This window comes from Petaurus breviceps, unplaced genomic scaffold (assembly GCF_028583685.1).
Source record: "Petaurus breviceps papuanus isolate PSGF00001 unplaced genomic scaffold, PetGlider_PUasm1.0 556, whole genome shotgun sequence".
NCBI classification, from domain to species: Eukaryota; Metazoa; Chordata; class Mammalia; order Diprotodontia; family Petauridae; genus Petaurus; species Petaurus breviceps.
Window position 1 is genome coordinate 1,553,656 of NW_027186374.1, and position 23,861 is coordinate 1,577,516.

The window sequence follows — 23,861 nt, forward strand, 5'->3', positions numbered from 1 at the left end:
ACTTTTCTCCCCATTTTTCACCTTACCCACCACCCCAAAACAGCGATTCCACTGAATATCCCCTCCCCCAATCTGCTCTCTTCCATATCTTCCCCCATCCCCCCTCCAACTTCCCAGTAGGGCACGGTGGATTTCTATTACCCAGTGACTGTATATCTCATTTCCCACTTATATGTAAAATAATATTAATAATAATATATTAAACATTTTATTTTAAAACTTTGAATTACAGATTCTTTCCCTTCATCCCTTGTCACCCACCCTTACTGGGAAGATAAGCAATTCAATATAGGTTGTGTATGTGTAGCTATGCAAAACATTTCCATAGTGGATATATTGTGAAAGATTGACTTTATTACCCTCCATCCTATCCAACCCCTTTCTTGTTCTATTCCCTACACTGATCCTGTCCCTTTTCAAAAGTGGATGCTTCCAACTTCCCTCCCCCCAAGCCTACCCTCCATTTTGTCATCCTCCCTCTCATTTCCTTTCTCCTTCTTGTTCTTCCCCTCCATCGTAAGAGTTTTCCCTTGCCTATTCTGCATGAAATAATTTACCCCATTCTGTTTCTGCCCATGTCTTCTCATTATATTCCTCTCTCACTTCTTAATTTCACCTTTTAAATATCACTTATTTTTATTATTAATTTTTCTATTATTTTATTCAATTATATATTTTATAATATATATTATTATTTATATTCTATAATAAACATTCTTTTATTATATTATACTATTAATAAATTCTATAATTCCATTAAATTTTCCCTGTGTCCTCTATGTATACCTGTACACACACACACACACACACACATATATATATATATATATATATATATATACACACTCACATATATATTCATGAACCCATATACATATATATATATATATATATATATATATATATTCCCTTTAAATATTTTCATGTGGAGAAAAGTTTCATCAGTTACAATTATTGTTTTCCATGTAGGAATGTAAATACTTCAACTCTGATAAATTCCTTATGATTTCTTTTTCCTGTTTACCTTTCCATGATCTTCTTGCTTCTTGTAATTGAATGTAAAATTTTCTATTCATCTCTTTTTTTTTATCAAGAATGTTTGAAAATCCTCTATTCCCTAGATTGACCATATTTTCCCCTGAAACATGATACTCAGTTTTGCTGTGTAGGTAATTCTTGGTTTTAATCTTGGGGGCAGAGTCAAGATGGTGGAATAGAAAGAGGACTTGCATAGCCTCCCACTTCCACCTCTTCCAATTAATGCAAAAATGACTCTAAACAAACTTTGGAGCTACAGAACCCAAAAAAGGAAACAGAGAATTTAACTTCTCACTGAAGACATCCCAGCAGGAAGGCAGCACTGCAGCACTCTGGAAGCCAAGCCCAGACCAGTTTGAGCCTGAGGTTTAAGCCTCAGGTTGGTCACAACCAGCTGCTGGCTGGAGGGACTTCAGATCTCTAGAAGCTGTGGTGGTTTCCAGAATTATCCGCCCATAGATGCTGAGGACAAAGTGAGAGGTCAGTGCATTTTGGACTTTGGGAACCAAGAATCTGGGAGTGAGGTACAGCAGTTACCCCCTGGAGGGATAATTAACTGAGGTGCCTCGACTGTGTAGCCACCATCATATGGCCTTTTTAGAGCCCCTGGCCTGAAGATTGTAGTGGGACCAAGCATCCAGTCTGAGGAGTAATCACTCTTGCTTTAACCTTCTTGGATCTGGATTACGGGCTAGGGTGGAGGTCCTGCGGTGTACGGCCAGTTTGCCAGATTGTGTGGATGCTTCAGAGAGGGCACCCAACTAATAGCTCTAGAAGGTTCGAATCCCCAGCAATTTGGGAAAAAGCTTTCCTCTATTGTAGCAGATTTCTACTTTGACAAAAAGCTCAAAAGTCAAATAATTGAGTGGCAACATGAGCAAGCAAAGGAAGCAAAGCAAGCATAGTGTTCCAACATCAGACTCCTATTTTGGGGACAAAAAGGATCAAAGAATGGAACAGAGGGAAGACAGCAAAGTCAGAACTCCTGCACCAAAAGCTTCCAAGAAAAATATGAGTTGCTTACAGGCCATAGAGGAACTTAAGAATTATTTTGAAAACCAAATAAGAGAAGTGGAGGAAAAATCAGGAAGAGAAATGAGAATGATGCAAGAAAATTATAAAATGAAAGTCAACAACCTGACTGAAGAAAATAAGATCTAAAAAATAGACTAACTCAGATGGTAAAAAAGACTCAAAAAGGCAATTAGGGGAGGAATGTCTTAAAAAGCCGAATTTTCCAGATTCTCACAGAAGAGACTCATTTCTTCAGAATTAGATTCGAACAAATGAAAGCTAGTGATTTTATGAGAAATCAAGATACTATTAAACAGATTCAAAGACATGAAAAAATAGAAGGCAATGTGAAATACCTCATTGGAAAAACCACTGACCTGGAAAATAGATCCAGGAGAGATAACTGAAAAATTATTAGACTATCTGAAAGCCATGGGAAAAAAAAGAACCTATAAATTAGCCTTCAAGAAATTCTCAAGGAAAATTACCCTGATATTTTAGAACCAGAGGGCAAAATAAAGGGTGAAAGTATTCACTTATCACTTCTTGAAAAAGATCCCAAAAAGACAACTCCTTTGAATATCATAGCCAGATTCTGGAGATCCCTGACCAAGGAGAAAATATTACAAGCAACCAGGAAGAAACAATTTGAATATTGTGGAAACACCATCAGGATAACACAGGATATGGCAGCTTCTACACTGAAGAATCAAAGGTCTTTGAATATGATATTCCAGAGGTCAAAGGAGCTGTGATATGCATCAATTTCAAATCAGCTCTTTTTTTTTCTGTAGCTCAAGATGGTACATTTGCCTAATATGTTCTATTAACTAAGTATGAGGATAGACACTTTTATACACATCCATTGTATGTGTGCTTGCTAGCTCATGTGCACACACACACACACACACAAACACACCCACTCTTTCACACTAAGACTTAGAATGGCAATCTATGATTACCTTTGGTTGAATACACATTCCTTTTGTTCTTTCAGTCCCCTAAAAATGTAGTTAACAATTCTTGCAGATGTTTTCCTCCCAAGTTATTCTTTTTTAAGAGATATGATAAATATTAGGACAGGAATTTCTTTAGTATAGAGAACTCCCAGGTAAGTAATATCTCTACCACTTCAAGTCTGAATCTTCTCAACAGCTTGCAGCCTTAGAAATGAATTTTGGAAATAGATCTACCTGGTGTCCTGTTGAGAATATGACTTGAAACTGGGCCTCAAACCCATCTCTTCATTGGTTGGAGGCTGACCCTTCATCCTAATACCTTTCCATCCAAGTTTCAGTCCCTTGTATCATTAAAGTGTCTACCACATGCTGGATACTGGAGTAGGCTCTTAGTGCAACACTGTAAACCTCCAATAATGGAAGAGCCCTTGCTTTCAAGGATCTTAGATTCGAGAAGACAATATTAATGTGCATGTATATGTCCATATATATGTATATATATATATATATATATATATATTTGTTAATTGATCAATAAACAGGCACCTCATACATGCCAAGAACAGTGCTAGGAAAGGAAGATACAAAAAGAGCTCTAAGAGACTCTCTGCCTTCAACGAGTTTTGAGGAATACAACATCCAAACAGATATCTACAAAGCAAGCCATATACAGGATAAATAGAAAATAATTAACAGAGGGGAAACATTAGAATTAAGAGAGATTGGAGAAGGTTATCAGTAGAATATGAAATTTTAGTTGGGACTTAAAGCCAAGTGCAGCTAGAATGCCGGACTTGGATTAAGAAAAAGCTGGGTTCAAATCTGGCCTCATATACTTACTAGCTGTGTGACTCTAAGCAAGTCATTAAACACTGTCTGCCTCAGTTTCCTCATCTGTAAAATGAGCTGGAGAAGGAAATAACAAACTGCTCTAGTATCTTTGCCAAGGAAACCCAAAATTGCCTCACAAAGAATTGTACATGATTGAAATGAGTCAACAACAACAAAAAAGGAAGCCAGAGTAGAACAGTGAAGGGAGAACATTCTATGCAGGGGTGACAACCAGGGGAAATTCCCAGAGCTAACCAATGAAGTACCTTGATCACAGAACAACCAGGAGGCCAGTGCCATTGGATCAAAGAATGGTCAGAAGTATAGGATGAAAACTAAGAGACAGTAATAAATGGGTCTCTAAATACAAACACAGTATCTATGTACTTGTATATATGCACATATATACATGTGTACATATTATATGCAATATTGTAGGGAGACTTAAGTAGTTAATGGCAATCAATAAGATAGATATCTGTTAGAATCTGTCAATTGAGCTGAGATTTAAAGAATGTAGAAATACTAAAAGGAGAAGGTGAGTATAGAGTGAATTCCTGGGAGAGAATTTCTACAGCAACAAGGTGATGACCTACTGAGAGTAATCTTTGGGGAACAACAGGGAGGAATTTCAGAAACTGAAAATGATAGAATTTAAATGAAATTAAGCTCTATAACACTTTATTAAGTATTTATTATCTGCAAGGACATCATTGTTTTCAGGTATGGAAATACAACTTAAATAGTAATTACAATAAAAAAAGACTATGTTTCTACTGGGAGGAGTGGGTTAGGTATGTAAATAAATGCATACCTAAAACTTCTAAGTACTTAAGTACCTAAAAGGTAATTTCAGAAGGAATAATCCCTATAAAAAAGGCAAGCAACCTAGATTTCCTGCTGTTATGACTTGAAGGAAGCCTGAGATTTTTAGAAACAGAGTTTAAGATATCTATTAGATATTCAGTTTTTCTGAAAATTAGTTGGGGATATGAGATTGAAGTTCAGCAAAGAGGTAGGGGCAAGATTACCAAATTTAAGGATCACCACACAGATTGTAATTAAATCTCTGGTAATTTATCAAATTACTCAGTAAAACAGTAATTCCAGAGGAAGAAATGTGACATTTTAAAGTGATTCATTTTGATACTGATTGGACTAGATGACTGCTGAGTTTTCAACTTTCTTACTCTTTGGTTTTGCCATTCTTTACAATACAGGTATGGAGAGAAGTATGTGTATTGGGAGCATATGGTAGGAATTCATTGAGCAGGAGGATGAAATGCTAACATGAAGGAACAAGAAAACTAGTTGGTATGGCATATAGTAGATTAAAGATAGTTTATAAAAGATCCTGGAAGTAAAGTATGGAGATGTTATTCAGTCTAATTCTCCTTGGTTAGATGAAAAAAAAAACCTGAAATTTGAAAAAGTGAGATGGCTTGTCAAAAGTTATACTGTTAAGAACAGGAAGAACTGGGAGTCAGAGCTGTGCTGATACCAAAACCAATGCAACCCATACTTTTCTATTGCTCAGAGATTCTACATAATTTTATAGTCTCTTGCACAGGATATGCCATATATTAGGGGGAGGGGAGCTAATAAATACTTGTTACATTGAATTGATAAATATCTTTCTCTTTTTTCATTATTGGATCATGAAATGTAGACCTAGGACATTCATTAAAATTAATCCATTGGGGGCAGAGACAAGCTCGCAGAGTAAAAGAAGGAACTTGCTTGAGCTCCTGCTTCAACCATCTCCAATACCTGTTTAAAAAGACTAAACAAATTTTAGAGCTACATAAACCACAAAGTGACAGAGTGAAACAAATCTCCCACTGAATGCAGCCTGGAAGGCCAATAGGAAGGGTCTATCACACCAGGTTGGTAGCCAAGCACACTCACACATGATTCACTCTTGGCTGAAAACAGCAGAGCACACTTACGGAGAGTAAATAACAAGCTGTTGTGGTGGTTTCCATACTTCTGAATCCATAAACATCAAAGAGAAAGTAAAAGGTGAGTAGGGAATTCTGTTGGAACTAGGTGAGAGAAGAGCACCTTCCAGCCCCTGTCCCCACGGCAATAGAGGTGGCCATCCCAAGGTGGCTGCATCTGCTGTCATGTGGCTGCCTACAGAGGTCTTGGCCTACAGATTGTAGGGGGAACGAGCCACCATTCAGAAGGTAATCACTCTTGCTTTTACCTGTTTGGATCTAGGTCACAGACTTGGGTGGTGGTACTGGGATAAGGAATGCTAGCATGTGAAAGTTGGGGTGGCTGTAGAGAAGGCACCTTCCCCATAGCTCTGACAACAGCTCTGGCAACAGCTGCAAAAATCCCCAAAATTTGGGACGCAGCTCTCTCCACACTGGTAGCAAAGTTCTACCATAGCGAAGACCTCAAAACTCAAGCAATTTGCTGGCAAGATGAGCATAGAAAGGAACCATGCTCAGATCACAGAAATTTTTTTTTGGGGGGGGCAAAGGGGATCAAAACATGGAACCAGAAGAAGACAACAAAGTCAAACTCCTGCATCAAAAGCATCCAAGAAAAAGTATGAATTGCCTTCAGGCCATAGAGTAACTCAAAAAGAATTTTGAAAATCATGTAAAAGAAGTTGAGGAACAATTGGGACGAAAAATGATGAAAAGTGAGTCAACAGCATGCTGAAAGAGACCCCCAAAATACTGAAGAAAATAACACCTTAAAATCAACTAATTCAAATGGAAAAAGAGTCCCAAAAAACCAACGTGGAGAAGAATGCCTTAAAAAGATGAATATCAGATGAAAAAAGGAATTTAAAAAACTCACCAAAGAGAATAATTAGTTTAAAATTAGATTAGAGGAAATGAAAGCTAATTACTTTATGAGAAATCAATGTGCTATAAAATAGATACAAACAAATGAAAAAAAAGTAAAAGGTAATGTGAAATCTCTCATTGTAAAAACAAATGACCTGGAAAATAGATCCCGGCAATCATTTTAAAGTTATTGGACTACCTGAAAGCCATGACCACAAAAAGAGCCTAGAAATCATGTTTCAAGAAATTCACAAGGAAAACTGCCCTGATATTCTAGAACCAGAGGGCAAACTATAGATTGAAAGCATTCACCAATCGCTTCTTGAAAAAGCTCCAAAAAAGAAAACTACTAAGAATAATATGGACAAATTCCAGAGTTTCCAGATCAAGGAGAAAATATTAGAAACATTCAGGAAGATACAACTTGAGCATTGTGGAAACACAATCAGGCTAACAAAAGATCTAGTAACTTCTGCATTGAGGAATCAAAGTGCTTGAAATATTATATTCTTGAGGTCAAAGGAGCTAGGACTAAAACCAAGAATCACCTCCCCAGAAAAACTGAACATAATAGTTCAGGGGAAAATATGGCCATTCAATGAAATAGAGAAGTTTAGCTTTCTTGATGAAAAAACAAGAACTGAACAGAAAACTTGACTTTCAATTACAGGAAGCATTAGAAGCATGAAAAGGTAAACAGGTAAAAAAAAATCTTAAGGAATGTATTAAAGTTGAACTATTTACAATCCTACATGGAAAAATGATAATTTTAACTCATGAGACTTTTCTCAGTATGAAGATAGTTGAAGGTAAAACATACATATACATATACATACTTACATATTTATATATGTATAGGAGGATGTAAATGTCTATAAATACATATGTGAGTATGTATATGTTTGTACATGTATACATAGACAGAGGACACAGGATGAGTTCAACATAAAGAGTGATATCTAAAAACTTAAAATTAAGAATTGAGAGAGGAATATAGTGTGAGAAAGGGAAAGGGAAAGATAGAGGAGTGTATATTATCTCATATAAAAGAGGCAAGAGAAAACTGTTACAATGGAGGGAAAGAGCAGGAAGGTGAAACAGAATGGGACAACCTTACTCCCATTGAATTTGGCATAATGAGGGTATAACATATACACTCAATTATGTATCTTACTATACAGGAAATTTGGGTGGAAGGGTATAAGAGGTGGGATGATTGAAGGGAGGGCAGATTGGGGGAAAGGGGAGTTAGAAGCACATATTTTTGAAAAGGGACAGGGTTAAAGGAGAAAAAAAGAATAAATGGGGAGGAGCAGGATAGTATGGAGTGAAATATAGTTCGTCTTTCACAATATAACTATTATGGAAATATTTTGCATAACTATACATATACAACCTATTTTGTATTGCTTGTCTTCCCAGTGGGGGTGGGTGAGGAGCAAAGAAGGAAAAGACTCTGGAAATCAAAGTTTAAAAACAAATCTTAAAAACTTGTTTTTTTGGGGCAGCTAGGTAGCACAGTGAGGAAAGCACCGGCCCCAGAGTCAGGAGGACCTGAGTTCTGTTTTGGCCTCAGACACGTAACACGCACACACACAAAAACTAGCCGTGTAACCTTGGGCAAGTTACATAAACCCCAATTGCCCTCCAAAAAGCAGAAACAAAACAAAAAACAAACAAACAAACCACTTGCTTTTTACATGCAACTGAGAAATAAGCTATACGGACACTGGGGTATAGAAATTCATCTTGCCTTATTAGAATGTTAGGGTGATGGGGGAGGATATAAAATAGAACAGATTGGAGAAAAGCGTATTCAGTAGGCTCGGCATCTTGGGGTAGCATTTAGGGAAGAGAAAGGGAGAAAAATTTGTAACTCAAAATCTTGTAGAAATGAATGATGAAAACTAAAAATTAATTAATTAATTTAAAAAAAAAAGCTTGGGAGCAAACAGGAAAGCCAAGCTTTGTGTAGAAAGCCATGAATATGGTGTTTTGCAGAGTTTTGAGATCATGGGAAAAGAAGGCAGAAGAGAAGGGCAGGGGGGAAGGTGGAAGAGTAAGAGCGAGTGGTCCAAAGAAGTGCTAGTTTCGGAGTTATAGGACCTGGGTTCAACTATTCTCATTAGTTATTTGTGACCTTAAATAAGTCATATAAACTCACTTGGCTTCAGTTTCCCCATCTGAAAAATAGAGCCTGAATGAGATGAAAAAAAAAAAGAATTAATCCAGTCAGTTTCCTCATTAGATTATGAGCTGAAATAATAAAAAAATAAAATAAAATCTGGAAAATTTGAACTACCCAAATTGGGTGGGATGCCTTAATTGGGGACCTAGGAGTAGTCAAGTGGAACTTGGATAATCTCTTGTTGGGAATGATGTGGAAAGGATTGTTGTGTTTCATTTGACCTGGATGGTCTTTTCAATTCCTACCAGTTCTGAGGTTCTATAATTTAACAGATTGAGAAACTGAGGCCAAAAGAGGATTTTCCAAAAAGATAACCAACAGCTAATCACTGCAGCTATACACTTGTTGTCTTTTAGTCTTGCTATAGGATTACCTTCCTCCTCACCTGATCTTATGTATAGCTAATTATTTCTTTTATATTATATCATTAATGGAACCATTAATTATATGATGACTGGATTCTGGGGAAGCAATAAGAAAGCTGGAGATGGCCTTCCAGAGCCCAATCTCCTCTTCCATTCATGCTTCATACCATTTCCAGAGTCATATTTCTAATATACTATGAGACATATTCTATTTCATATAGGATGCAGTATAACACTGTGATGCTAATTTTCAAGGCATCTCCAAGGTGGCTCCTATCTACTCATGGCAGATTTGCTTCACACTGGTCCTCTCAAAGTCAGAACTTTCCAGTATTTAGCATAATATTCCAGTCAATAAACACTTACTAAGTTCCTATAATGTGGCAGGTTCTGTGGTAAATGTTGGGGATACAAATTATTAAAAAAATACCTAAAATTTTTAATATTTAGTGGCACAAAACATTATATAAGAAGGGGGATAGTGTGGAGAGGCCACCAGGGAGTACCAGGCATGAGAACATCATATTCTGTGGAGTTTAAATCAAGTAGAGATAAGGATGGAAATTGCAGAGTGAGCTGGAGAGTCCAGATATCCCAATAGGCTACAAAGGAAAATTTGGGAGGAATTTAGTGCCCCTCTATAGTCTTCCAAACAGAGGGAATAAAAAGATTAAGCAGTTGGGAAGTTGTTGAGTATTCAAAGTTGAGTTAACAGCATTATGATGAGATTTCAGATGATTAGTTTTGCAGGATGGGACATCATTGTCTTCGAATTTCAAATCAAACAGACTTCTTATGGAAAGTAGAGATGTTATGTAACCATGAAATAGACTGTATCACAAGGAATTACATTTCTTATCTCTGGATATATTGAAATGAACGTGGAATGACTTGAAGATTTGGGGTCATATTGGATTGGAAAGGAGAATATCAAATCCAAAACTTGTCTACATTTAACAAAAGAGAAAACTGAGTCTCCTCAATGTTGAATGACTTGTCCAACTTCAGATGGGTTGTAAATTGCACAAAAGGGAATTCAACTCACAACCTCTGACTCATCTGATTTTGTCAAGTCACTATCTCTCCCTCTTTAAAAGGGGATTCATTCTCTTTGCTAATAGTTGATTAGATTGATAGCTCTAGCTCTTTCTAGCTAAGTGACAATTGCCAACTCCTTACTCCTCTCCATTAACCCCCTGGATCAGGAATCTATTTTTCCTTTATAGTTTTGCTTAAGGGAAGATTTTCAAATTTCATTATTTTGTAACTCTTTTGTATCATTAGCCTTCAAATAGTGTAAGGTACCTTCCCTTTTCTTTATAGCACTTAAGCAAGACATGATCTCATATGGATGATTTTCTGTCTCTTTTCTTCTCTTTCAGTGAAATCCCTTTCAACCATTGTCCTGAATTGCATCATGATATTTAAATTTAAGAATAATATCTATATTTGAAACCATGATTATTTCTCAGACATTTGGATGAACTTGAATAGTACAGATTTTTACAAGTAAAGGTTCAGAGGCAGGATGGCCATAATTGCTTTAAGCAGAATTAGCCTTGAGATTCAACCACATATAGGGAAATATTATGACTTAGAACTCAAAAAGTAGCTAGAAGGCATATCACGAAGAACCTTGAATGCAAGTTACCTCAAACATTTTTAATCAGAGAAGTGACATGATCAAATGTATAGACAAGAAAAACTAATTTGACAGTTATGTATAGAAAGGTATTGAGGCAGGTAGGCCCTTACTATATTTGCTTTATTTTAAAGTTAATTTATTTAATTTTTGTTTTCAACATTCACTTCCATTACATTTTAAATTTTCTCTGCCTCCCTTTTGTCCTCGCTCCCCAAGATGGCATGTAATCTAATATAGGCTCTACATGTACATTCCTATAAAACATTCCTATTTTCACATTAGTCATGTTGTATAGAAGAATTAAAACAAATGAGAGAATCCAGCCTGCACTCCTCTCCCAGTCCAGAGCAACAGATCCTTCCTGTCAACCCTCCAGGATATCTTGGGCTGGAAATTCACCACAGTCTGTCTCCTTGTGGATTCTGCCACGCTAAAATTTATTCAGATTCACTTTTCAGAGGTATCAGAAGGATTTTGTGGGAGAGTTCAGGTAAGTCCCTGCTTTAACTTGACCATCTTGGTTCTGCCCCTCCCTTAATATCTTTTTTAAGGAGTTCATTTATCATGAGATGCTGAATAGAAGAGTGAACAGAGCATTAAATGTGGAATAAGATATCCTGGGTTTTAATATTAGACCTGCCAATTACTGTGTAACCTATATAGGTTACATATGAATACATATCATTACTGTGTAACCTATATAACCTATTGTAATGGGAATGTAAATTTTAAAGATCTTCCCTGCCCCTAGGCTAAAGTGCACCTGGAGCCTGGGGTGGGAGGTTTGTTTTTCAGTAGATACTTTTTGATTGGCCAGTGGGTCCAAAAGGTTGTTACATTCTCTGAGCCAGGAGAAGGCTATATAAGCCCTGATGTGTAGCTTTGTTTTGGGGCTCACTTTGAGAAGTGTTCTGTGATTTGATATGGATTCTGGGAAGCCGTTGTCCAGAGCCCCCCGGCTTTGAAAAACCCAGATGTTGAAACCCAGATGTTGATTTGGTATTGATGTAATGGCTGGACAGTTTGGAAAGCTGTCTACTTGGTCTGTTTCTGTCTTGATAATTCTGCTTATATACTTTGAAGTTCAGGGTGCTGACCTTTTTTCCCTGAACGAGGTAAACGATACATGTTTGACTGATTAAAGTAAGCTTGTTAACCCATTTTGAGTTGCTTTCCTTTATCAAAGCAGATCCAAGAACCTGTGTTGGCAGCAAACCCTAAGGACGCTTGGGGTGCTTGCTGCTACACCTATATACATATATACATGCATTATAATAGTAATTAACTTTGAAGTTTCTTTTGTATTGCTAAGCTGAGAGGTCCTTAGAACTTAGAAATTAAGCAAGTCTCTGTTAAAGAAACAGAAGGTATGAACCCCTTTTGCTGACACAACAGGAAAGTGCTGACTGAAAAAGGAAGGAGCTAATGCTGTGTGTGTGTGTGTGTGTGTGTGTCTGTCTGTCTGTCCGTCTGTAAGGAGAAGTCCCTGCTGGGTCAGACAGATCTTCTTGGAACAAGCTTCATGGAAGCAGAAGCTGCAGCTGCTGGGGAAGCTGAAGAGGAAAGGCTCCCCAGGATGGAGAGAATGATTTTGATTTTGGGAACCTGGGTGAAATGATTTTGATTCTGGAAACCAGATGAAACTTCTGTTGAGTCCAAGGGCCACGCAGAGCTGCTGAGGATTTCCAAGGGCCAGTCATAGATGTGGACCAGCCAGAGCTGCTGAGGCTGTTCAGGATTTCTGAGGGCCATACAGAGATGCTGAAGACTGAGGAAGCATGACTGTGATGCTGGTACTTTGCATTCACATGTTTGTGGGTTTTTTGAGCTTTGACTTCCCTGGAACCAAAACTGTGAGGGATTTAAGGTGCACTGCATACTGTGAGCTTCAGCAAGGAACAGGAAGAACTGGATAAGGACCTGGGAGCTGTATGCCTTTGAACCCAGTTGACAATTTGGTGAATCCAGGTAGGATATGGGACCATGGAAGGGGATCCAGGGAATCTGAGAGACCACCCTGAGTCAAGATGAAGGAAGACTTTACTTGGATACTGTGTAGTGACTGAGAAATTGTAATTTACTAGTGACCTAGGAGCAGAGGGCTGGTGTATTTTTGGATGATTGAATAGTGAATAAGTGACTGATTGAGTGAACTTAGTGTGCCCCATGAGTGGAGAACTTTGTCTATTGCACTTTTTCTTCATTAAGGAGGCAAAACTTCTTAAGGATGATTGAATGATTGAGTTACTACATGATTGTTCTTTGTTCAAAATATGTGATCACTGTGGTGAAAACTATGTGGCCATTTTCTGTGATAAGTTGTTGTGAATGCTCTATTTTTGTTTTCTGTGATAAGTTGTAACATTGTGAATACTGTACCTGGACTTATTGTGAATGTTTTGCTCTGATTTTTATGGAATAAATAGAGCATTGACTATACTGCCTAATCAGAAACTTAAAAACTCTTCGCAGCAGCAGTCCTCTGAAAAGCTGCTCATGCTTGGCTTTATATACATACATACTCACATGTGTGTATAGATAGATAGATAGGTAGGTAGGTAGGTAGATAGATAGATAGATAGATAGATAGATAGATAGATAGATAGATAGATAGATAGATAGATAGATAGATGATAGATAGGTAGGTAGGTATGTGTGCATATACATATAATATACTAAGGAATTTTGCAATTAGGTATATTATTATTCCGGTGTATGTCTCATTTTCTTCAAAGATAAAAAGAAATTAGTCAATCTATGTCAAGTAGGATTTTGCCACTATACCTCTGCTGCCTTCTTACTCTGTGATCTTCTCCATTACTTGTGGCCTTCTCATCTTGGAATATCCCTCTGGCCCCACAGCCTTTCTTCTCATTGGTGAATTCCTTTCAGAACCCATATTTCAAGGAAGGACTTTAGACCAGCCCATCCATCATTCCTCTCTTTATAAATCCTTATTTATTTATTTTCTATTTTTTTCATTTATTTATATATTTATTTATTTAACTTTTTTTTTTTTTTTTGGAGGGGTAAGGTGGTCAATTGGGGTTAAGTGACTTCTCTAAGTTCCCATGTTTAGTATGTTTTATATGTCTGAGGTTGGATTTGAACTTAGGTCCTCCTGACTCCAGGGCCATCATTTTTCTCTTGACTCTGCTTCTGACATTCTTGAATTTTCCCCAACTCTCGTTCCCTCTTTCTCTCTCTCCTAAGTCTTTCTTCACATGAATGCAGACTTTTTTTTAGGAGAGAGGTTGTTTTTATACTTGCTTGAATTTTTACCCCCATAGGTATAAATTACCCATGGTGTCAGCATAGAGTAAGTATTTAATAAATACTTGTTGATTTGACTATGCAGTAAGACAATGTACAATCAGTTCTGGATTTAGAGATTTACACCTAGGTGAAAATCCAAGTTCTGTGTGACTTTCTGTAGTGTGACTCTGGGCAAGTTATATAACCACTCTGCATTACTGTTTCCACATATGTAAAATATATTGGACTTGCTAACCTCAACATTTGGATGCCAAATCTACATGTGTGATCCCATGAGCTCACAATCCTATTAAACAAACACATACACACACACTATCCCTCATGAAATCAAATTCCTTCCTCTCATGCAGTTTTATCACTTGATCCAACTTAGTTAGCAATGAACCAAACATTTTCAGGCTCAGCTATACTCATTTTTCTAAGCATCCAAGCCATTTGTCTCTGAAGATGACCTCATCTCTAGGGAGTTAATTTCTAAAGTTTAATAGAGGTCAGGCTCAGAATGTTATTTGGCTTAAAAACTCCTAGCTTCAATTCCTGCCTGTGTTATAGGACATGGTGAAATAAGGCAAAAATGGTGTTAAAGAAAAAAAATAAAGAAGCTGTCTTGTAATAGGAGGACAAAGTAGTGTGTAGAAATAAGACAGAGGAGTAAGGAGAGATAGGGTAAATAGGATGAGAAGGATAGTGAGGAAATATAGGAAAGATGAAAGTGTTTAACAAGTAATTGGAGCTTAGAATGTGAATGGGACAAATTAACCCACAAAATGGAAATTAATAGCAAATTAAAAATTTTAATCTAATAGTATATTGCTTTCAGGAAACATTATAATATGAGAGATAGACATAAAGATAAAATTAAGGGTCAGATTAGATTTTAGTATGTAAAAACACCAGGGATAGTATTCATGATCTCAAGGTGAAAGTTAAAATAGATTTATTCAAAAGTGAAAAATAGAGAAATTGTGTTAGCTCTATTAATCAATATTGTTTTAGACCATTTGAAAAACCTACACAGCATAAAATACTTCAGTGTATGCCTGCCAAAATAGACACAGGCACTATATGGACATGAATTGAAAACAGTTTTTATACAAATAAACTCAGATCTAAATAATTGAAGTAATATTATTTGTTCATAGGTCAAGTAAATAGAATTTTTCAAATTACAATTTTACTTAGCTAATCTATTCAAAATAGTCACAATTAAGTTACTAAAATATACATTTTGTTGAGTTAGGAAAATTGACAAAGTTCATTTGGAAGATCAAAAGCTCAGGAACTTCAAAGAAACCAGGGAACAGCAGGTATAAAGGAAGACGATTCTTCAGTATCAGACCTCAAACTCTATTAAAAAGTGAGGGCATTGTTGAAATGTGAAAAGGATAATTTCATTTATTTAAAATGAAAAATTTATTGTTTGACCAAAACCTATATAGCCAGTAACAGAAGGATACAGAAAATTGGTATAGGAGTGCAGAACTTCCATAGATAATCTCTCAGATATCATGGAATTGGCTTGAAATATTGCTGTGGAGTAGGAAATAATGAGCTGGTTGATTTAGCAAAAACAACAACAACATGGAAAGACTTGGTTTTAAGAAAGAAGATGCTATTCATTTTCAGAGAAACAGATGATAGGAGGGCATAAGCATAGTATGATCTTATACACATGTGTATTTATGTGTATGTTTAGATACACACACATGTTTATGTGTGTCTGTATCTCCACATTTAATTGTAACTTTCTTTAGGGGTGAGAAGGAAACATAAATAAAAAGTGCACAGCAGAGAACAAAAGAAAACTAATAAGGAAATAGAGAAAAGCTGGGCAGCTTTGAGAACAATGTTTAGTATTTATTGCATAGATTTTCTTAAAATAGAAGTGTGTTTTTTTCTATTGAATCTTTTCTTATTGTCTGTTGTGTTCATGGCAATGTCTTTTTTTTTTTTTGGTCTATAAGTTTAAAATTAAAAAAAAATCACAACAAGGAAGCTGCCTCGATTTAGCCAGACTGGCTTCAAATCAACATGAGGTAGATGATGCCAAGAGGCCCATACTTCATTCTGATAATCTGAAGCATTCCTCCCACAGGCAAGGATAGCAGAAGGGTCCTTAGTGACTTCTAGTTATATTTTCTTTCTCTAGTGTGCTCTGCTTGCCATATAAATGACTTTCCCTTAAGCAACACAATGAAGGGAGTGTCTATTCTTGGTCCTGGAGTTTGATTGAGAGGAGTGAGGAGACGGAAATAGGTGTTACTTAGCTGACTGTTTCTCCTTTTTGTGGAATTGAGGACAATTCAATTGTAAAAATGTGAATGGTGTATTCCATGAATGGTATTAGCCAAAAACATCATTTTAATGTATTCAGTTCAATGTTTTTTTTTAAAGAAAAAATGCTTCTATAAAGTATTTGTTTCATGAATAATTCTTTCTTAAATCCTGGGGACACCAGGAATTTATATTACAGTGCTGGAGATAAGGCATAGTTGCTGAAACACCAATACCTTCTTTTCCTGGATGCTTATCTAACCGCAACCATGCCTTCTTACCACAGGATCAGAGATCATATGTGGAAGCAGAGGTGAAGGTACTCCCATGTCTATCTAGTCCCACCTCCTGATTTTAAAGATAAGGGCAATGAAAGTAAGAGAGTTTAAGTGAATTTTCCAACATTAGGCAAAGTTTAGAGTCAGATTAGGATTAGTATCCAGGTCTTTTGATTTCAGGGGAATGAGTTCCCTTTCCATGGACATGAATGATTCATTTCTATGTGCTCTGGTAGGTCACTAGAAAAATCACAATGTAATATAAAGTGAGAAAATTGAAAAAGAGAGAATGACTAAATTATTAGAATGAATTCAAGCAAAATTTTCAAATGAAACACCTGTGAAGTGTTCATGGAGAAGGTGGTGCTTGAAAATTGGCACACTATTACATTTCCCACCTATCCACCTTTGTTTGCAATTTCTGTGTCTCTGTCTCTGTCTCTCTCTTTCTCTGTCTCTTTCTCTCTCTCTTTCTCCCTCCCTCCTTTGAGAATAGCTCCATGTAAGTCTCACCTTCATTCCTGTCTTTTTCATAATGTCTTTTAGGATTCTCTGAACTAGCAGGTGCTCTTTCCAAGCATAACCTTATACTTCATTTGTATGTACTTTTTTTAATTGCTCACAGGATTTGAGATATAAAGCTAGAGGGGATTTGGGGTCATTGAGTGCAATCCTCCTATTGGAGATTTAAGGAAGTTGAGGCCCAGAAGGGTTCCTCAATTTTCCCACACATTAAGTATCTGAACCACTATCCATGCTTAGGCCTCCTTGATTTCAAGGGCAGTGCTCTAACAACGATCAAGAATTTATTGAGATTATTGAGCATTTCCTAAGTATTGAAATATTAAGTAATGGGAAACAAGAGAATTGACTTCCTTGTCAAGGAGTGATTTTTTCATGACCAAACAGAGCGAAAGAAAACCCTAGACTACATATAGATGACTTCAATGGTCACTTGAACCTTTCTTCCCCCCCGCTCTCTAATGAATCCATACATCATCTATTCATATATGTGTGTATATCTATCTCTCTCTGGTTCTCTTTTACTGTCTGTATCTCTCTGTCTCTGGTCTCTTTCCACTGAATTTTGAATCAGGGTACTCTTTTCATGGTATCTGATGTTGACTTTCATTCAGCTCTGATTGTGGGCATGGCCCTTACAATTTCTGAATGTTAATTGCCTCATATGTAAAAAATGGCACAATTACACTTATATGTTCTGTCTCATAGGATTTTGGTCAGTTAAGCTATTTATAAAAGAAAATAATCTAGCACTACTTCAGAGATGGAAATTGTCATCACTAATGGTCTCCAGTAATCATCTTCAAGACTAATGGTCCTGAGCACGTCCATTAATCCAGCCTCCTTGGAACTTCCTCTGATATATGGATGGATTTTTCTCACTGGGACTTCTCCACTCCCCAATTTTTTATCCTCTGAGATTCTCAACTTTGCTTTTCATCCATCCTCAAGAGATGAATAATCTCACATTCCAGATGCCTCCTTCTGCATCTTTCAATATTTCTCATGGAAAGGTGTCTGATACCCTGCTATCCCTATTTATTTTAACAAAATTTCATTTTATATTGGAATGTATCTGAAGAAATTATTTTCATTTATAATCACTTCTTTTACTCAAGTAATCATGGGAATCATGCAACAACCTGCCCACCATGAAGAATGTTTGATCACAACAGCCCATGAAATTGCAACCTGATCTCATTCACATTAGTGTGCTCTAATTTCCCCAATTATTCCAAATTAAATTGAACAGCAATGTTTGTGATAAGAGGTGGAGTTGCCATATCTTTACAGGCAATTCCCTCATGAGAACATTATTTAATTATTATCTACAGATAATGAGCATGATGATGACTGGATTGGGTCATGACACTTATTTTTATATTATAAGCGATTTCTATTGAACTATCATACTTTTATAAGTTTTATTTCCAGCATCCATGGAGAGAATTCATGATCCTTCCCAGGATCTATGTGACTAACTCTTTTACTGATGCCCATCAAGGTCCCTCTATTTATGCTTTCATATAGGTTTTCAGTTTTTCAATGGCCCCAGTTATCCCCCCATATATGTCCAACCTTCTTGGAATGAATCTGGTTCCTTAAGATCACAGACTACATGTTGTTGTTTGTTTTTGGTACTGTTTGTAACTTACACAGGATTTATGGCTAAGCTTAGGTTCAGAGTAATTGTTAATTGACTTGAATTAGATGGAACACAATTGTGTTCATATCAAAATTATGTTATGTAACCTCTCTGCATTTCTGTTATTAAGAATTTAGGAAAAAAAAAAACCTGCGGTGTCATCAAATCATTTAGAACTTATTCTGTTATTTGTCAATCATCTCTACAATGTCAGGGAATCAACAAACGATGGTAGACACAACAACTCTTAAAACTAGGGAAGTTGGGTTAAGTTCCAATTCTGTCACATCCTGGCTCTGTGTTCCTGGCCAAGAAACTTCCCTTCTCAGTGCTCTCTACAATAGAGCTTATTAAAGTTTATTCTTCTCATAGAATGCCTTGGCAGTCTCTTTAAATCAGTGGATAACTTCTCAAAATAACATTTTATGTGTTAAATAAATATGATTAAAAACCAAAGTATATTGAAATACAGTTATAAGATACTTTAAAAGTTCCCAAGACTCCAAGGTAAAATTTCCTACAAATTTCAGCGAATGTTGACTTGAATTCATATGAGGGGTTTCTTCACTTGGGTTTTCCTTATACTAAGGAATTACAGCTGCAGCTAGTTATGGATACATAACCAACAAAGTCTTATTTAGTACTCTCCCAACTACACACAACACCAGAGTTCAATGACATAAAATTTCCAGCTTTGATTTTTGGTTGGCTCACAAGATGGTAACCAGAGTGCTGGAAGAAACATTAGAGATCACCTAGTCCAAGCACCTCATTTTTTTTTTCAGATGAGAAATTTGAAGTCCAGGTAACTTAAGTGACTAACCTGATGGCAAATAGGAAGTCGTGGAATTAATATGCAGCTTCAGCTTCCCTATCTATACATTCAATATACTCCCTTTTTACCACATTCTTATTCCATTTTGTTTGGCATTGATATGGATTTTGGGAACCCATGTTCACCTTACCAACATGATGATGGATTTAATGATGGATCTTAAATATTAAGATGAGTCACCTTCTAAATGATTTTAGATCTTTAATCTCCTGCACATATAACCTGAGGGAAGGTAGAAAGGTGTTGGATGCCTTTACAGCACAAGACAATTTCCTTCTGTCCCTGCCAAGCTGATTTTCCACCAGCCATATCTTCAACTTCCTGTGATGGAGCGACCCTCTTTGACTGACTAGGGGCCCTTCATCTTCCAATGTACCTGTCCTCCGAGAAAAGAGAAAGAAAATTATTGGTGGGGGTTGGGGATTCCATCTCCTGCTGTGCAGGATTAACTTCAGTACCCTGTTGCATATTGTACTGTCTAAAGTTCAGCCTTTAGAGGGAAGAGAAAAAATGAAATTGTCCTTCACCTCTGATCAGGTACCTTTCTTCGCATGCTAATATTATCGCCAAAGTCCTCTTGGAAGTGGAGTGTTTTCTTCTACTAAATTATTAATATACTTATATCTGCTTGTACCCTGCATATTCCAGGCATTTTGAACCCATTTATATCATGCTCTGAACCTATGGCCTATGTCTAGCTACTCAATTCCGTATTCATATCCCCCAGAAAACTTCCACCCCAAATTCTCAATCAAATTCACCCATCCATTTCACTGTGATCTCCAGAAAACCTGTTACATAGGCAAAAGACTTGCCTTCATGTTAAATCTTTTTCACTCTTCACTTTTCCCATCTTCTAGCAATTAATGTCTGCTTAAGTGATGAAATAGCCTCCCTGGCCCCTTGTTCCAGTACTACCTTAACCTTGACTTACTCCTGTTTGTTAACTGATCAGCATGGGAGAGTAGGAATACTTCATAATCTCCATTGCCACTAGTGGTATTTTTCCTTCCATTACTCATGTACCTATCATACTTTGAGGTTCATGAAATCTATATCAAAATACTAGTGGTTATTGTCTCCAGATATTCAGGTCACTTTTCTTCCTTCTTCAAGGAATCCAGTGTTGGCTCACAATTTTTCTCTCTTCCTTTAATACTACCCTCACACTAGGGGACTTTATCCCATATATTGCCTCTATCTCAAACACTCTAAGCATTCAGTTACTTCCCCAAGCTACTCAGTCAGACACAAAAATGATCATACCCTTGTGCTTTCTATCACCTACAAATGTGACACATCCATGTTTAAGAATTTGGAAATCTCCTTATTTGATTTAATACATTATGATGTACATCCATAATCTCCCTTCTCTTTCCTCTTTGAAACCCTACTCTTTGTCCAAACCATGATTTTTAATCTCTCAGTCCCCAGAGTTTCTCCCATGTAATCATGTCTGCACTAGTCACTTTTTCTTTTTCTTGTATTGACCCATTTGTGAACCAGTTGATCTCTTCATTAACCTCTTCTCTTTAGCCCCTTGTCTCCTTATCATATTGCCATTTATGTGCTGCCAAGAACCATCTTTGGATTACTCATACTCACACTATGCAGAACTCACTACTTCATACATTGTGCTGAATAGAGATCCAGGATATTACATGGAAGTATTATGACTGGGTTCACAACAATTTATATTACACTGCCTCAACAAGACTCTGAAAATATAAATACACACATATACAGACATATTTGTATATATATATATGTATATATATATATATACACACATTCATATGCATGTGGGTGTATTCTCACTTAGATTCCTTCTGCCACTATATGTCTTCTTCACTTCTGTCTCATATGAAATGGTGGTCTTACCCATCTACCTGCATCAGCTATCCCATTCCATTCTGTCTCGTCTAAGAGATTTCCCCTTCCAGAATTCCCACTTTTTCACTAATTTTCAATCTGTCTTAGCCTACTGTTTTCTTCCCTATTGTTTACAAGTATGGCCATGTTTTAGCCATCCTTGAAAACCATTCCCTTTGTGCTTCTATCCTCACATCTTCTTATATCTCTTCCACCCATTTTGACTAAACTTGAGAAACTGTCTATTATAGATGGTTCTACTCTCTTCTCAATCCACTATTAATCCTTTTCAGTCTGTTTTATTTATCCGATTATTCCACCAAAATTGCTCTTCCCAAAGTTTCCAAATCTAATGAATTTTCCTCAGGTCTCTTTCCTCTTGGCCTGTGCAGCATTTGCCATTGTTGATTTCTAGCTTTTCCTTGATACTTTTTTCTCAATAGGTTTTTTTTTTTTTTTTTTTTTTTTTTTTTTTTTGGTGAAACAACTGTCTCCTTGATCACCTCCTACCTAGTATCACCTCCTCAGTTTCCCTTGATTGATCCTCTTCCAGGTCATAGCTTCTACTGTATGTGTCCCACAGAGCTCTGTCCTCAGCCCTCTTCTCTTTTCTCTCTAATACTACCTCACACAGCAAAATTATTGGCTGGATTTAATTATCATCACTAGCTTAATGTTCAGAAAAATACCTATTGTACCCTAACCTCTCCACTAATCTCCAATATCACTCCTCCAAATCTTTCAGAAATCTCAAAATACATATCTAGGAGAAATTTTAAACTTGATATGTCCGAAACTGAACTCACTACTGCTAAAGGCAACACCATCCACTTAGGCTCCCATGTTGATAACTAAAGTGTCATCCTTGACTAGGCAACTAGTGCAGCAAGTGAATAGAGCTGGTTTTGGGATCAAGAAGACTATTTTCATGAGTTCAAATTTTGCCTCAGAAAATTACTAGCTGTGAGACCCTGACCCAGTCATTTAACCATTTTTGCCTCAGTTACTAATGTGTAAAAATGAGAAGGAAATGACAAAACACTACTTTTTGCAAGAAAACCCCATGTAAGTTAAAGAAGAATCCAACCTGACTTAAAAGTGACTGAACAACAACATCTTTTACTCCTCTCTATCTTTCACTCTCCAAGTTAAATCTGTTGTGAAGGTCTGTTAACTCACCTTTGCAATATCTCTCAATTACTGTCTTTTCTCTGATACTGCTACCAAACTGATGCTGGCCCTCATCAATACATAAGGTAGTACCTGTTGGTCCATCTGTCTGCCTCAAGTCTCCCCCCACTTCAATCTATCCTACGTTCAGATGCCAAAGTGATTTTCTTGAAGCAAATTTCTCATCATGTCATCCCTACTCTCTCACCCCCACCAATCAATAAACTGCAGTGGTTCCCTATTACCTGTAGGGCCAAATATACAATCTTTTGCATGGTATTCAAAGCTCTTAGTACCCTAGTCCTTCATGCCACATATTATTTGATTCAGTGACACTTGTCTCCTTTCTTTTCCACAAAAATACACTCCATTTCTAGATTCTAATCATTTTCACCGGGCTGTCCCACTTGCCTAAAATACTCTCCCTTCTTACTTCTGTATCTTGGCTTTCATTATATCCCACCAAAATTACTGTCTTTTACAGGAAGTCTTTGCAAACTCATGTTAATTAAAGTGTATTCCTTCTTTTTATTATTACCAGTTTTTCTTGTATGTTACTTATTTCTACATATTTTTTGCTTGTTGCATTCCCTACTAGATTGGTAACTCTTTGAAGGCATAAACTATCTTGTAACTTTTTTTGTTTTCTCAGAATTTAGCACATTGCATGGCAATATTCATTAAATGCTTATTAACATTACTGAACTCCAATTTTCCAATGAGATTTTTATCTCATTGGTGAGAATATTCTCTCCAGTTATGTAGATTGCAATTTATTAATACCTACTCATCCCATATGAATCTAGGGCTTAGGATCTCCTAAGTGGACTTCAACATGCCTACTCAACTAGCTAGTTACTCTCTGCTGACATTGTGAGTTGTACCATGGGAGTACCCAGGTTGTCCACAAGTCATCACTTGCTTTCTCCAGATCATTAACCTGCCTACTTAATTAATCACACATTGCATTACTTACATTCTTTACTCTTTCTCTTCATTATGAGTACCTGCTACAAGAGAGAAAGGAAGAGAGAGAGAGAGACAGACAGACAGAGACAGAGAGAAAGACAGAGGGAAAGAGACAGAGAGATAGAGAGAGAGAGACACAGAGAGAGAGACAGACAGAGACAGAGAGAAAGAGA

The 23,861-nt window shown here is 36.7% G+C and overlaps 1 long non-coding RNA gene across 1 annotated transcript in view; it reads left to right on the forward strand.

The window, feature by feature from the left end:
- The first annotated feature begins 21,993 nt into the window (after nt 1-21,993).
- LOC138172941 (uncharacterized) overlaps nt 21,994-23,861 on the forward strand; it is a 150,944-nt gene continuing 149,076 nt past the window's right edge. Inside the window, exon 1 of the long non-coding RNA XR_011171273.1 lies at nt 21,994-22,027. This is a non-coding gene — a long non-coding RNA (uncharacterized lncRNA). The remainder of the gene's footprint in view (nt 22,028-23,861) is intronic.